General features: G+C 46.3%; 1 protein-coding gene across 2 annotated transcripts in view; it reads left to right on the top strand.

Annotated features, from left to right (window-relative positions):
- The first annotated feature begins 2,723 nt into the window (after positions 1-2,723).
- The window catches only part of MYH9 (myosin heavy chain 9), a 304,187-nt gene continuing 290,018 nt past the window's right edge, over positions 2,724-16,892 (top strand). Inside the window, exons 1-2 of one of the 2 annotated variants that reach the window (XM_044302209.1) lie at positions 2,763-2,853; positions 4,508-4,562. The gene's annotated coding sequence lies outside the window, so the exon portion shown is untranslated. Of the gene's footprint in view, positions 2,854-4,507; positions 4,563-16,892 lie in introns of both variants that reach the window. The other variant, XM_044302210.1, reaches the window with a different exon arrangement.

The raw sequence follows: 16,892 nt of genomic DNA, 5'->3' as shown, positions 1-16,892 counted from the left end.
CCAACATTACAGAAGAGTAATGTCAAATTAAAATGGTACAATGATACCTATATGATACCTATGGGCCAATGTAATCTAAATTGTACATATAAAGATAAAACATATACACTGCAATTCCAAGTTGACAAACCACTTCTCTCAGCAGAAACATGTCAGAAAATGGGCCTCCTTACACTGAATATAGAACATAATGTATTATTACATGAGGACCAGCAAACAACTACAACGGCTAATGTCAAGAAGGACCAGGACTTTACTTCCGACTGCTCAGAAACTGCTGTTTCCAAAGGTTATAAAAGGAGTGGTCGAGAATCTAACTGAAAGACGCAAAAAAACGAAGGCATATTATGATAAAAGGAGCCAAGGAACTTCCCGAACTAAGCATTGGTCAGCCAGTGCGAATACAACCATCGCCGTCTTCAACAGATGAAATTTGGCGACAAGGTATTTGTTTGGAGAAAGTTGCTCCACGATCTTGAAGCAAATGGACAGTTGTACAGAAGGTATAAGAAGTTTCTGAGGACTGCGGATGACAAATCTGACATTGAAATAAGTGAAGTGATTACACCAGGTACATCTCCAGATGAGACAACTCCCAAAGAAACAGGGATGGATGATCATATGCAACAATGTGAAGCTCCTGCCACACCAAGACGTACTAGAACTAGGGTTATTAGAACACCAACAAGATATAAGGATTTTGTATGCTAGATACATTATAAAAAACATTGTCACCTTTAGGCCTCTTTCACACTTGCGTTCCAGAATGACGTCAGAGCACCCGATGCGCATGGATGATGTGCCATGTGATCACGTGATCCATGCACTTGGGGCGCCCTGACGTCACTCTGGAGCGCCCCGGGAGCCGCACGGACTGTAAGTATACTGCTCCCCCGCTCCCCACTACACTTTACCATGGCTGCCAGGACTTTAGCGTCCCGGCAGCCATGGTAACCATTCAGAAAAAGCTAAACGTCGGATCCGGCAATGCGACGTTTAGCTTAAGGCCGGATCCGGATTAATGCCTTTCAATGGGCATTCATTCCGGATCCGGCCTTGCGGCAAGTCTTCAGGATTTTTGGCCGGAGCAAAAAGCGCAGCATGCTGCGGTATTTTCTCCGGCCAAAAAACATTCCGTTCCTGAACTGAAGACTTCCTGATGCATCCTGAACGGATTTCACTCCATTCAGAATGCATTAGGATAAAACTGATCAGGATTCTTCCGGCATAGAGCCCCGACGACGGAACTCTATGCCGGAAGAAAAGAACGCAGGTGTGAAAGAACCCTTAGAATGTATTGTGGTATCCAATCATCTTATGTTATATATTACTTGATTTCACAAGAAAGGGAGGATGTTAGGAGCTTCACACTTGCGTTCTTTTCTTCCGGCATAGAGTTCCGTCGTCGGGGCTCTATGCCGGAAGAATCCTGATCAGTTTTATCCTAATGCATTCTGAATGGAGTGAAATCCGTTCAGGATGCATCAGGATGTCTTCAGTTCCGGAACGGAACGTTTTTTTGGCCGGAGAAAATACCGCAGCATGCTGCGCTTTTTGCTCCGGCCAAAAATCCTGAAGACTTGCCGCAAGGCCGAATCCGGAATGAATGCCCATTGAAAGGCATTGATCCGGCCTTAAGCTAAACGTCGTTTCGGCACATTGCCCGATGCAACGTTTAGCTTTTTCTCAATGGTTACCATGGCTGCCGGGACGCTAAAGTCCTGGCAGCCATGGTAAAGTGTAGCGGGGAAGCAGTATACTTACCATCCGTGCGGCTCCCGGGGCGCTCCAAAGTGACATCAGGGCGCCCCAAGCGCATGGATCACGTGATCGCATGGCACGTCATCCATGCGCATGGGGCGCTCTGACGTCACTCTGGAGCGCCCCGGGAGCCGCGCGGACTGTAAGTATACCGCTCCCCCGCTCCTACTATGGCAACCAGATCTTTAATAGCGTCCTGGGTGCCATAGTAACACTGAAAGCATTTTGATCCGTCTTCAAATGCTTTCAGTACACTTATGTTTTTCCGGATCCGGCGTGTAATTCCGGCAAGTGGAGTACACGCCGGATCCGGACAACGCAAGTGTGAAAGAGGCCTTAACTGCCACCTGTAGGCTATATAGATATGACAGTTTAAAACCTTTGTTATATTGTTTGTGTCTGAATAAAGTTGTTGTTGAAATACCTCACATCGCCTCAGGAAACAATCCCCTCCCAATTAGCATGCCACTACAGCTCTGCTACATCTATGTATTCACCTTAACACATGACTGTCCAGTTGCAAATACTGCTTTGCTGTTTCCTACTAATAAAGTAGAGGTGCTACATCAGCATCCAGCTCTGTTGTATGAAGATGCAGCTGGGCTGTGTATGCAGATGTAGCACCTTCATTAGGAGTTTGTGTCTGAGATACAACAGAGCTATATTTGCAGCTAGACAGCAACAGTGCTGGTGGGGGAGGGGAATACACAGATGTAGCAGAGCTGTATTTGCAGGTAGTCAGCCACTGTGCTGGTGTGGGATAAACAGATGTAGCAGAGCTGTAGTGTAAGTAAATCTGAACCAAAAGAGGGGTCATGTTTTATAGCAGCCAGAAGCGGAGACCATGTAGCTGCTAGGGAACATGCTTTTGGAGTAGTAAATCTAGGTGTGTTGCTCTGAATGGGCTTGAAATGGCTGCGCCCTCCCCCCCCCCCCCTCTCAGAGCCACGCCCACAGGATAGGCGTGGTGTACCGGCCACCTCCTTGCTTCAAATCTCTGCGGCTGCTAGTTGGTGCCCAGCTTCTTCAGAGGAGACTTCTAGATTAGGAGCGAGTTGGAAACCGTACTATTCAGAGCTTCATTGCGCTCAGGTAGGTGCGCCGCGGTGTCACTCAGTTATGGGGGCTGTAAAGCGTCTTTGTAGGCGCTGGATGTTGCTGGGACTATCGCACACGCCCTTGTTGCGGTTGACTTGTGCCTCTCCACACGCTGTACTTTGCTGCAGGGTCCCGTTGAAAGTACAGCAGGCTAATGGTTTGTCTGTGGTCCCTGCGCTGCCGCCCGTGTGCATGGAAGGTTAGCAAGAACCTGCTTTCTAGTCCGCGCAGCCCCTCAGGCTGGGAGCTAGAACTTTATTTCCGGGTTGTAAGCGTGTGCACTACTAGGCGCTTCCAGAAGCAGCAAGAAAGAGCCGAAGACGTGCCTTTCTGTTACATGAAGGGTTTTACTCGCTTTCTGTGTAGGGGGATCACTTATCGAACCCTTCATCTATAGGACGTGTCAGCAAGCTATTGCTTGTTCTGCTCACATCCGCCCTTAGGCTCTATCCTAGTAAGGGCATTTAGTAGTAGTACGAAAACTCAAACTTCATCCTGTGACGCACGTTTCTACTCAGCCACTTCCTTGAGTGTTTGAGCTTTTTGGACTTATCTGGTGTGAGCCGCCGTGTGGGGCTTGAGTTCGTCTCCCATTAGACGGCGCGGACGTGCTCGTCCTGAGAGGAAGGGCGTGGGTGTGGAGGGAGTGGTCTTCGTTGTTGCTGTTCACCTATACCTCTTCAGGTTTGGCTTTCATCTTGGTGGACACGTTCCATAGGCTCAGGTATATTATTTCCTACACACAGGGAGTGAGTTCTGAATGATTCCTAGTGAAATGTAGTCGCAGCTATCTACCTGCATGTCCTGCTCACGTTACAATGACGTGGACTTTCAGAACATTCACTGTATTATGGGTTTTCTGGGCTACTTTAGAAACTGTATATTCACTTTTTTGTTTTTAATTTGCTATAGAGTACTCTTAACTCTCTTCCTAATGCACAACTTTTTTTTATTTGTGACTTCCTTTGAGTTGCTGAACAAAGTTGCAACACCCAGTGTAGCAGTGCAAATGCCTATAGTTTCTGCCCATGTAGAAATTTTCTGGTTAAGTCTGTCCTAAATTATAGGTAAACTTCGTGGGGAAGAATGAGAGAGATATCTCTCTATCCCCCCTTTTGCCTTCAGAACGCCTTAATTCTACGTGGCATTGATTCAACAAGGTGCTGATAGCATTCTTTAGAAATGTTGGCCCATATTGATAGGATAGCATCTTGCAGTTGATGGAGATTTGAGGGATGCACATCCAGGGCACAAAGTTCCCATTCCACCACATCCCAAATATGCTCTATTGGGTTGAGATCTGGTGACTGTGGGGGCCATTTTAGTACAGTGAACTCATTGTCATGTTCAAGAAACCAATTTAAAATGATTCGAGCTTTGTGACATGATGCATTATCCTGCTGGAAGTAGCCATCAGAGGATGGGTACATGGTGGTCATGAAGGGATGGACATGGTCAGAAACAATGCTCAGGTAGCCCGTGGCATTAAACGATGGCCAGTTGGCACTAAGAGGCCTAAAGTGTGCCCAGAAAATATCCCCCACACCATTACACCAGCAGCCTGCACAGTGGTAACAAGGCATGATGGATACATGTTCTCATTCTGTTTATGCCAAATTCGGACTCTACTATTTGAATGTCTCAACAGAAATAGACTCATCAGACCAGGCAACGTTTTTCCAGACTTCAACAGTCCAATTTTGGTGAGCTCATGCAAATTGTACCTTTTTTTTTTTTTTCTTCTATTTGTAGTGGAGATGAGTGGTACCCGGTGGGGTCTTCTGCTGTTGTAGCCAATCCGTCTCAAGGTTGTGCGTGTTGTGGCTTCACAAATGCTTTGCTGCATACCTCGGTTGTAACGAGTGGTTATTTCAGTCAATGTTGCTCTTCTATCAGCTTGAATCAGTCGGCCCATTCTCCTCTGACCTCTAGCATCAACAAGGCATTTTCGCCCACAGGACTGCCGCATAGTGGATGTTTTTCCCTTTTTACAGCATTCTTTGTAAACCCTAGCAATGGTTGTGCGTGAAAATCCCAGTAAGGCTACTTTCACACTTGCGTTCGGAGCGGATCCGTCTGTCTGCGGTGGCAGCGGAGAGTACCGATCGGAGTCCCAGTTTAATCGCTGGGACTCCGATCGGTAACCATGGCAACCAGGACGCTACTGCAGTCCTGGTTGCCATAGTTACTTAGCAATATTAGAAGCATCATACTTACCTGCTGCGCTGTCTGACCGACTGGGAGCTCCTCTTACTGGTAAGTGACAGATCATTAAGCAATGCGCAGCACAGACCTGTCACTTACCAGACAGACAGCGCAGCAGGTAAGTATGATGCTTCTGATATGGCTAAGTAACCAGGACTGCAGTAGCGTCCTGGTTGCCATGGTTACCGATCGGAGTCCCAGCGATTAAACTGGGACTCTGATCGAAACTCTCCGCTGCCACCAATTATGTGGTGGGGGGGGGGGGGGGGCTGGCCACCAATTATGTGGTGGGGGGGGGGGGGGGATGGGCGGCTGGCCACCAATGAGTTAAAAACTGGGGTGGGGGGTGGTCATGTACAGTTATTTTAGTATATTCTAACTTGAAGTGTCCCCATCACCCTGGGAACACCTCTGTTAGAATATACTGTCGGATCTGAGTTTCACAATCGAACCAAAATCTGATGGTATATGCTAACATAGAGGCGTTCCCATGGTGATGGGGACGCTTCAAGTTAAAATATACCATCGGATTGGAGAAAACTCCGATCTGATGGTATATTAAAGGCCAAACGGTGCCAAACTGATGCATTCTGAGCGGATCCGCATCCACTCAGAATGCATTGGGGCAGTATGGATCCGTTCGGGGCCGCTTGTGAGAGCCTTCAAACGGAACTCACAAGCGGAACCCCAAACGCAAGTGTGAAAGTAGCCTAACTGAGCAGATTGTGAAATACTCAGACCAGCCTGTCTGGCACAAACAACCATGCCATGCTCAAAATTGCTTAAATCGCCTTTCTTTCCCATTCTGCCATTCAGTTTGGAGTTCAGGAGATTGTTTTGACCAGGACCACAACCCTACATGCATTGAAGCAACTGCCATGTGATTGGTTGACTAGATAATCGCATTAATGAGAATAGAACAGGTGTTCCTAATAATTCTTTGTGTATAGATAGAAAAAAGGCGGCACTGGCTCAACAAGGAGAAGGCGGGTGCACGTCTCAGAGGGAATGGAATGATTTCCCTATTGAATATAACAAGAAAAATGAGCGGCACTCCAAAAAGTAAAGTGGTGAATCCTTTATTCACACCAGTGGTGCAACGTTTCAGCTCTTGTTGCGAGCCTTCCTCAAGCGACAAGCTCGCGACAAGAGCCGAAACGTTGCACCACTGGTGTGAATAAAGGATTCACCACTTTACTTTTTGGAGTGCCGCTCATTTTGATAGAGATAGGGATAGGGATATTATATTTTCTAATTTTTGTGATTTATTGTAGCAAAATGGTAACATGGGGGGGTGTAAAATCAGGCTGGAACTTGAAATATATTGGAATATACCGTACTTTCTGAAGTCTTGTAAACAAATACATAACATGCTATGCATTTATTAACTGGAAAAATAGTTGGACAATTCATATTTTTAATCTATGATGGGCTATGATTTTAGAATGGTTTTTCACCTGAAACATGTGAAATGGAAAGAAGTAACATCCCTCGGCGCAAGGAACCAACCAGGTGTGTATGTTGTATCTTCAGAAATATTTATTGCACACTCCGTGTTTCGGGGACAAATTCCCCTTGGGTGAATAATGTTGCAACTAAATATTTCTGAAGATACGACCTACGCACCTGGTAGGTTCCTTGCGCTGAGGAATGTTCCTTCTTTCCATTTCACATTAATCCTCTGTGTGGGCCCAGGCACGCTCATCTGAGGACATCTGCATACCTTCCTATCCATTGGGGATTGGTTATGCCTGACATGTCTACATTAGTGTTGTGCCTACATTTGCACAACCGTTCAAGGTGAGCATCCGATATTGATGTTCATTTCTGTTTTCACCCTATGGTGTGCCCTGTTTTCTTTGCATGCCGTGAATATCACGCCTATTCAATTGGTTTCATCTGAAACATGCAAGGCTACTTTCACATTAGTGTCTTTTGCAGATCTGTCATGCATCTTCAAAAAACGCTTCCGTTACCATAATGCAATCGCATGCATCTGTCATGAACGGATCTAGTTGAAATTATATCTTATATAGCCATGACTGATCCGTCATGAACACCATTGAAAATCAGTGGGGGACAGATCAGTTTTCTATTGTCAGAGAAATCGGATCCTTCTCCATTGACTTGCGTTGTGTGTCCGGATGGATCATTCTTGCTCCGCACAATGTCTGGAACAGAGAAATGCTTTTTGCACCGTTCTGTCTGCGATGGTAGCGCAACCGAACAGAATGTATTTTGGTGCATTTGGTTTACTTCAGTTTTGTCCCCATTGACAATGAATAGGGACAAAAACACAACTGGAGCGTCTTCTTCCTCTCTTGAGAGCCTATGATGGACCTCAATAGCAGAATTGAGAACGCTAATGTAAAAGTAGCCTAAGGCTAGTTTCACATCTGCAGCAGAGAGTGTGGCTGACCAGATCTCCACTATACCCACATTATACTAACCTCTGGATAGGGCATCAACATCTGATCGGTGGGGGTCCAAAACCCAGGACGCCCATGCTGATCGACTGTCTTGAAGGCAGCAGTGCTCTTGCCAGCACTGGATTTCCCACAAAGCACAGCTCGTCTTGTAATAGAACTAAGGGGTCTAGGCCAACACCTGAAAAACCACCCAATAGCATTATAACTTTCACTAAACTTTAGAGTTGGCACAATGAGGTCAGGCATGGATCTTTCTCCTGGCATTCACCAGAGTTGTCCAACATACAGCCAGATAGAGAAACGCATTTCATCTCCACTGCTCCATAGTCCAGTGGCAGCACGCTTCACACCAATCCATCCCACACTTGGGCTTGTTGTAAGGCTTGCATGTTGTGAGACTCCTGGCCCACAGTTTGTGCTGATTAATGCCAGGGGAGATTTGTAAATCTCTGCAGCTATTGAATCAAGTGTTTGTGTGACTTTTATACACTACTAGCAGAAGGACCCAGCTTCGCATGGGTATATTTCATTTTGTTTGTGTGTTGTAAAAAGATACCAGGGCTAGTCTGGTTCAGGCTGTGTGAGATACACCCTTTTACTTACTGTCGTTCTATTCTACTATTAATTTAAGCACCCATTTAGGGAAAGTTTCGAGAAATATAAGGAGAGCATCAAATAAGGGATGTGGCCCAGGTCGTGGTGCTGCTGGCGGAGCTCCTGTTGCAGGGAGAGGACGTGGTTGATCTGTGCCAGCTACACACAAGTGAAAACCCTTCCTCAGGTGCGAGTAGGCGACAGAACCTGCAGCGGTATTTGGTCGGGCCTAATGCGGCTCTATGAATGGTGAGGCCTGAACAAGTAGAGGCAATGGTAGATTGGGTTGCTGACAGTGGATCCAGTTCCTTCACATTCTCCCACCCAGTCTCTTGCTGAAAGACAACATTTGGCACCTGCAGCCGATGTCAATCAGTCTTTCACCTCACCCCCTTGCAAGCAGTCTGAGCCCCAAGTCATGCAGCAGTCTCTTCTGCCCAACCACTTATCTTTCAAAATGAGTACATGAAAGGACCATCACAGCATATCTCGGATTATGATGACGACACAGGTGCCAACTACTGGGGCTTTCGTAAGTGTGCAGGCCGCCATGGCAGGGGTGAAGCCGTCCTCTAGACAGTATGCCTTCTGCCCACTGCAACAAGGGACCGAGCACACCAAAGCCAGCTCTGCAAACAGAGGATCTGCAAGCAACCCCCCACCCACCTGCGATCCCTAGCCCTGAATGCCAGCATTTCTAAATTACTGGCCTTTGAAATGCTGTCATTCCGTCTGGTGGAGACGGATAGTTTTAAAGGCCTTATGGCGGTGGCTGTCCCACGGTATGTCGTGCCCAGCTGCCTCTACTTCTTCCAGGCGAGCCATCCCTTCCCTGCACAACCAAGTAGGGGACAAAATCAGGTGTGCACTGCGCAACGCCATCTGTGGCAAGGTGCACCTTACTACAGATAAGTGGACCAGTAAGCATGGTCATGGACATATCTCCATAACAGCACATTGGGTAAATGCAGTGGCGGCTGGGCCTGAGGCAGATGGCAGTTGGCCGCATGTCCTTCCACCACCGAGGGTTGCAGGGTGCTTCAGTTTTCCTCCTACTCTGCTTCCGCATGCGGTCAGCGTAACGCCTTCACCACCAACTTCAGCACAGCCAGGCAGTTTTAAAACGTATCTGTTTTGTGGACAAACCCCACACCGCGCAGGAGCTGTGGATGGGCCTTGAACAGACCGATGAGTGGTTTGTGCCAGTCAGCCTCAAGCCCAGCATGGTGGTGTGCGATAATGGGAGAAATATTGTAGCAGCTTTGGGACTAGCCAGTTTGATGCACATCCCTTGCCTGGCGCATGTGCTAAATTTGGTGGTGCAGAGATTCCTTAAAAATTACCCCGATATGTCAGAGCTGCTGCATAAAGTGAGGGCCATCTGTACGCACTTTCGGCGTTCTCTCCCTGCTGCTGCTCGCCTGTCAACGCTGCAGCAGAACTTCGGCCTTCCCGCTCACCCCCTCATGCGACGTGCCCACAAGGTGGAACTCCACCTTGCACATGTTGGCCAAACTGTGAGCAGCAGCAGGCGATAGTGGAGTTTCAGCAGCAGCACGCACGGGTAAGTCGCTAGTTGTAACAGCACCACTTCACCACCAATGACTGGGCCTCCATGCGAGGCATGTGTTCCTTTTATTGCCCTGTTTTGAGTACTCCACCAACATGGCCAGTGTTGATAACGCAGTTCTCAGCGTTACTATCCCATTTCTATGCCACCTCGAAAAAAATTCTCCTGGCGATGATGGAAGAGGATTTGGCACAGGAGGAGGAAGAGGCATCATTTCGTAGGGTTTCTGGACAGTCATTCCCAAGTGGCCCCAAGGGTGGGTTTCTGCACCCACAAACGCCAGGTACACAATTGTCCAGGCAGGGCATAGTTCTGGAGGAGGAGGAACCATGTTCACAGCAGGGTAGCACCCAGACCAGCTCAGGGCCATCACTGATACAGAGGACAGCCTGGCACACATGAGCGATTACATGCTGCAGTGTCTCTGCAACGACTGCCGCGTTGCCCACACTCTAACTTTTATGCTGATTACAGGGTGGCCTCGCTGCTGGATCCCCGTTACAAGGACAACGTACTGTCCTTAATTCCGTCAGTGGCGTGATCGTAAGATGTGAGTACAAGTGCACGCTGGTAGACGTGCTGCTGGTGGCATTCCCACCTGACAGCGGGGGCACAGTGGAAGCACAAGGCGAAAGCAGAGGAGGAGGAAGAGGTCACCAACGCATCTGTGGCACCGCCAGCACCTCAGAAGGGAGGGTTAGCATGGCCGAAATGTGGAAAAGCTTTGTCATCACGCCACAACAACCAGCTGATATGGAACGTCTTAGCAGGAGGCAGCATTCCACCAACATGGTGGAGCAGTATGTGTGCACACGCCTACACGTACTGAATGACTGGTTTGCCCCTTCAACTTCTGTGTCTCCAAATTGGGCACATGGCCTGAGCTTGCCCTTTACACCTTGGAGGTACTGGCCTGCCCTGCGGCCAGTGTATTATCTGAACATGTGTTTAGCGCGGCAGGGGACGTCATCGGACAAGCGCAGCCGCCTGTCCACAGCCAATGTGGACAAGCTCACATTCATTAAAATAAACCAGTCATGGATCCCACAGGACTTGCCTAGGACCTTGTGCAGAATAGACATGTATACCAGCACTAACCAGCCATTGTTATACTGCAGCACAATTGCTCATTCTTGTATTTTGGATATTTCACACTCTTTTGGAGTGTACCCTAAGGCTACTTTCACACTAGCGTTCGGGTATCCGCTTGCGAGCTCCGTTTGAAGGGGCTCACAAGCGGCCCCGAACGCATCCGTCCAGCCCTAATGCATTCTGAGTGGACGTGGATCCGCTCAGAATGCATCAGTCTGGCACCGTTTAGCCTCCGCTCAGCAGGCGGACACCTGAACGCTGCTTGCAGCATTTGGGTGTCCGCCTGGCCGTGCGGAGGCAAGCGGATCCGTCCAGACTTACAATGTAAGTCAATGGGGACGGATCCGTTTGAAGATGACACAATATGGCTCAATTTTCAAACGGATCCGTCCCCCATTGACTTTCAATGTAAAGTCTGGATGGATCCGTTCAGGCTACTTTGACACTTTAGAAACTGAACCACCGTCTGCATTATATGAGCGGATCCGTCTCAGACGGATCTGCTCTGAACGCAAGTGTGAAAGTAGCCTAATTTAAAAAAAATTAAATTAAAACCAAAAACCTGTTAACTACTTCATCCTCCTTCACTGCCGCTTCTACCTACACCGCTATGTCCACCGCCTCCTCAAACTCCTACTACATATGGAACTCCACTAGGGATCGACCGATTATCGGATTTACCGATATCGGCCGATGTTCAGGATTTTGAACACTATCGGTATCGGCATTTATTTTGCCGATATTCCGATAGCGTATGGGAAACACAGATCGTGCTGCTGACAGCGCTCTCCGTGTTCCCTCAGCAGCAGCACAGGGGAGAAGGAGCAGTGTCTCCTCCCCCTGTGCTGCTGCCGCCAATGAAAGGACAGGGGACAAGAGGAGGAGCTATGGCCACTGCGCCACCAATGAAGCTTAATCTCTCATTTATTCATATACAGGAGGCGGGAGCTGGCTGCGCAGTATCACATAGCCGGCTCCCGACCTCTATGAGCAGTAGCTGCGATCTGCGGTAGTTAACTCCTCGGGTGCCGCGGATCGCAGCTACTGCTGATAGAGGTCAGGAGCCAGCTATGTGATCCTGCAGCCATCTCCTGCCTCCTGTATATGAATAAATGAGAGATTAAGCTTCATTGGTGGCGCAGTGCGCCCCCCCCCCCCCCCCCCCCCAGTATTAAAGGGAACCTGTCACCAGTTTTATGGTGTCCTAACTAAGGGCAACATAAATAAGTGACTGATTCGCTTAGCAAAATGCTGGGTCACTTTCTTTAATTGACCCAGTCAATCTGCCAACATCTTGTATTGAAAAGCTCCAGCGGATTATGATGAGTCATGAATATTCATGAGCTCCTGACTCTCCCCGCCCACCTGCCGCTGAATGAGTTTGTTTCCATAGGAATCAGCAGCAGGTGGGCAGGGGAGTGGCTATAGCTCTGAATTAAATATACGCTGGACTCTGACATCACGCCGGACTCGAATCAGCTCATTAGCATGCGACATCTTTGTGTATATTATGAGGTAACCATCTGTCACACCAGTAAGTGAATACATCTAAGGTACTTTTTAGTAGGTAATGATTGTATATAATTAGTTAGATTATAATCAAATATCCACATGACAGGTTCCCTTTAAGCATTGGTGGCGCAGTGCCCCCCCCCCCCCCCCAGTATTAAGCAGTGGTGGCGCATAAGGGCCCCCCCACCCCAGTATTAAAAACATTGGTGGCGCAGTGCGCCCCTCCACAGGATCCCCTCTCCCCTGCTCCTCTGATTGGAGCCCCAACAGTGTAATGCTGGGGCTCCGATCGGTTACCATGGCAGCCAGGACGCTATTGAAGCCCTAGCTGCCATGGTAAGTTCCATGCTGCTGTGTGCACAAAGCACACAGCAGCAGGGACAGTGTGAGCTCCTATTCACCCTGATAGATCTCTATCAGGGTGAATAGGACAAGGGTTCTAGTCCCTAAGGGGGCTAAAAGTTAGTAAAAAAAAAAAAAAAAAGTTACAAAAATAAACACCAAAATATTAAGTATAAATGAAAGATTTACAAAAAAATACACATTAACAATAAACATTAATTTTCAGCAGATTTGTGGTATATTTTTTTTATATTTTAAAAAAAAATGAAAATTCCCAGAATATCGGTATAAATTCAGCTATCGGCCTGAAAGTTCACAAATTATCGGTATCTGCCCTAAAAAATCTATCGGTCGATCCCTAAACTTCACCTCCATAAATCTAAATTATTTTTTTTTTTATTTGTACAGGTTTTATTTTATATCATTTCACTACTTTGTCACTTACATTTTAGAGTGAAATTTGCCAATTTTTGGGTGTAATATACCTCTCCTCTACCTAGTTGACAGCTTAATAAATTTCAATCTTTTTATTTTTTTTATTTTACATTTTTGGGTGACAAAATTGTCATAGACCCCTGCTCTACCAAGTAGATAGGTTAATACATTTCTGTAATTTGTTACATTCTTGGGTTGACATTATACAATTTTAAATGAGAAATGTATTTTAGAGAAGGCTCACCTCTTAACCAAAAATGAAATAGGTGCACCTACAAAGTTTTCACCCATTCTTCAAAAAAAAAGGTATAGCAGATTAAGAAGTAGTAGGGCACACTTTCAATCAGCTGCACATGGGGAGTTTGTGTAAACAGTATATTTTATTTGAACCAAAGAATGTGTAGAATATCACATAATTGTTATAAAATATATAAATATATATATATATATATATATATATATATATATATATATATATATATATATATATATATATATATTATATCTCTCTCTCATGCTATGTAGTACTTATAAAATAATACATATAAAATCAATTTATGAATATAAAAATAAGATCATGGAGGAATTAAGTCCTGGTGGATTCCTCACTTTTAGTTATTGCTTTCTATAGCTCTGTAGAAGCGTATTGCATTAGTCCAGCAAATAGCCCAGATAGAAGTCAGTCAGCGGTGCTGGAGTTGAGGAGAAAAGTCAGACAGATTTCAGTATAGTCTGATGGAAGCTATTAGTATATAGTCACTTGTATTTCTTTAAGATTATTGGTGTCTCAGACACCCCTGTCCACGTGTACACTGACTCTGCGTTTAGTTTTACTCAGTTTTGTTGAGTGATTGCCAGTTATACTGCTACTAACGTGGCGACCCACGTGTAGTGCGATTACTTGCAGGCAGTGATGTGGTTTCCAAGAGGTTTCTCTGTAGGTTTGGGAATCCTCGGTAATTACTTGTAGGAGTGCCATGTTAGTGATTTTCCTGATGTAGTTCCTGCACAGATGCTTAATCAGGCTGCAGGTCCAGGTCTTCACTGTGGCTATCAATTTTTTATCTTTATTTTTTTTTTTTTCTCCCCTCGTTACCGATCCCTCTCCTTGTGTTCAGCTTGAAGAGCTTCAATGTCCCAATCCTATGTTTGATTTCATGGGGTTATCGTTCACCATACACGTTTCAGAGTTAAGACTCCTTCCTCAGTGGCCATTTTTTCCCATGAAAATGGTTAGATTTTTATTAGCTGTCCAGGTGTAATTCAGTTTGATTTAATTGTGCTATACTGAAGTTGTGGCATGGAGTCCTTGAACTCACAGTGCTATATAACAGACATCTTTATCTTTTCTATACATGTACAGTGATACCTCGGTTTGGAAACGCTTCTGTTCACGAACAACTCGGTTCACGAACAGAAGTTCATAAAAATATGCCTCAGTTCACGAACTCCGCCTCTGTTCACGAACAGGAGCCGCGGCCATTTTAATGCTATTTCCAGGCTGTCACATGGTCGTGACTTCCTGTAGGAAGACCGTGGAGAGAAGAGACACAGACAGAAGTACTGTGAGTACTCTGCAAACATTTTAAGTGATTTTTTGGTGTGCTTTTTAGCATACAGTACTGTACAGTTCACTGGACACCTAATATGGCTCCCAAGAAGCATAGTGGAAAGAATAAAGTGCGGAGCAGCAATGCAGGTGACAAGAACAGAAATGCAGGTGACAAGAAAGTGCAGAGCAGTAGTAAAGGTGACAGCAAGGTTGTAAAGAAAATAACAATTGAGCTGAAGAAGGAAACTATAGAAAAGCATGACCGTGGTATTCGTGTGACTGATCTGGCCTCTGAGTACAAGATGGCAAAGTCAACAATCTCGACTATTCTGAAAAACAAAGCCGCCATCAAAGGAGCTGATGTTGCAAAAGGAGTAACAATGTTAACCAAGCAGAGGATGCAAGTGCTGGAAGAGGTGGAAAAACTTTTGTTGGTGTGGTTGAATGAGAAACAGCTGGCAGGTGATAGCGTTAGTGAAGCTATGATCTGTGAGAGCCAGGAAATTGCACAGTGATTTACTGCAACGAAGCCCCTCTACAAGTGCAGCAAGTGACGAATTTAAAGCCAGTAGGGGGTGGTTTGAAAAACTCAGCAGAAGTGGCATCCACAGTGTGATTAGACATGGTGAAGCTTCCAGTTCTGACAAGGCCGCAGCAGAAGCCTACAAGTTAGACTTTGCGGAATTCATGAAGACAGAAGGATACGTCCCTCAACAAGTGTTCAACTGTGATGAAACAGGGCTTTTCTGGAAAAAAATTCCAAACAGAACCTATATCACGCAGGAGGAAAAGGCACCACCAGGGCACAAGCCCATGAAGGACAGATTGACCCTTTTGCTGTGTGCCAATGCAAGCGCCGATCTAAAAATTAAACCACTACTGGTGTACCATTCTCAGACCCCTCGTGCATTTAGGGAACAAAATGTGAACAAGGCCAGACTGCCTGTCATGTGGAGAGCCAATGCCAAAGCTTGGGTCACAAGGCAATTGTTTATGGAATGGCTGCACGAGGTGTTTGCACCCACCATCAGAAAATATCTTTCTGATAACCAGCTGCCTGAAAGGTGCCTTCTGATGGACAATGCCCCGGTACACCCTTGGTGGATGATATGGATGCTGAGTGACTTCATCAAGGTAAAGTCCCCCCCCCCCCCAACACAACACCACTTCTGCAGCCCATGGACCAGCAAGTCATCTGCAACTTCAAGAAGCTGTACACAAAGGCGCTCTTCACTAGGTGTTTTAATGTCACTGAAGAGACGTCCTTGACTTTGAAAGACTTCTGGAAGAGACATTTCAATGTTGTCCACTGCATTAACCTCATTGACGGCCTGGGAAGAGGTCACTCCCCGAACCCTAAATTCAGCCTGGAGGAAACTGTGGCCAGAATGTGTCGCTGAACATGACTTTGAAGGGTCTGATGCAGAGGTAGTGGAGGAAATTGTGTCCATGGGCAGGAGTTTTTGTTGGCTTGTACGCTGAGCTCTGTGCGCACCCTCCAAAGTTCTTCAATCATTGCCAAAAAATCCAATACATTAATGTGTTTACAGATTGTGATGAAAAAATGTAAAATGTATGGAGCTTTTGTGGCTAATTTCCACAAATCATAAATCTATATTGTATTGTGTTTCTGCAAACAAAATAAACACATTTTAACAATTATAAACTTGAAAAATAAGTGTTTTATTGCTCACTATATTCCAATATACTCAGGCTTTTCCAAAAAATAATCAGTAAACAAATATAAATTATAAATTTATATAACGTCTTGATGGCGACGAGGCTCCCTGATAATGAGGGGCAGAAATTTGTTGCTGTGAAGGAGGCCCTGAGTAGTGACTAGGCCCAGGTTGACTGGACGATGGGCCCTGCTGACTATAACTGGGTTCCCCCTGATACTGTGGCACATATGGTGAAATTGGTGGCCCATAGGGATCCCTCTGGGGAGGGAATTGTTGGGGGCCTTGTGAGGGCTGACTACCTGGGGGGTGGTGGGGGCTAAATATGTTGCCATGACAGTGCAGGCTTTCGAGCGCATCGTACATTTCTGTAGGCTATTGTGGGCGATTAGCTACCTCCAGAACTATTTCTATTGCAGTTCAGGTTCTCATTAGTCGCAAACATGTCATGATGATCCTCCTGCCGTGCTTTAGATAAATAATCTAGAACTTGTAAATTTATGTTAGATTCGGCAGGAGGCATTGCCTGTCTGGCCCTGCTGGGTAGAGCCAGAGGGGAGGTGGGGGAATCGCCACCAGATGCTGCAGAAGACCTTGATGGTACTGTGCTGGGTCCTGGTCTA

Source organism: Bufo gargarizans, chromosome 7, assembly GCF_014858855.1.
Source record: "Bufo gargarizans isolate SCDJY-AF-19 chromosome 7, ASM1485885v1, whole genome shotgun sequence".
In the NCBI taxonomy this organism is placed as follows: domain Eukaryota; kingdom Metazoa; phylum Chordata; class Amphibia; order Anura; family Bufonidae; genus Bufo; species Bufo gargarizans.
Note: the sequence above shows the minus strand (reverse complement) of the source record. Positions and strands in the feature narration are given on the sequence as shown.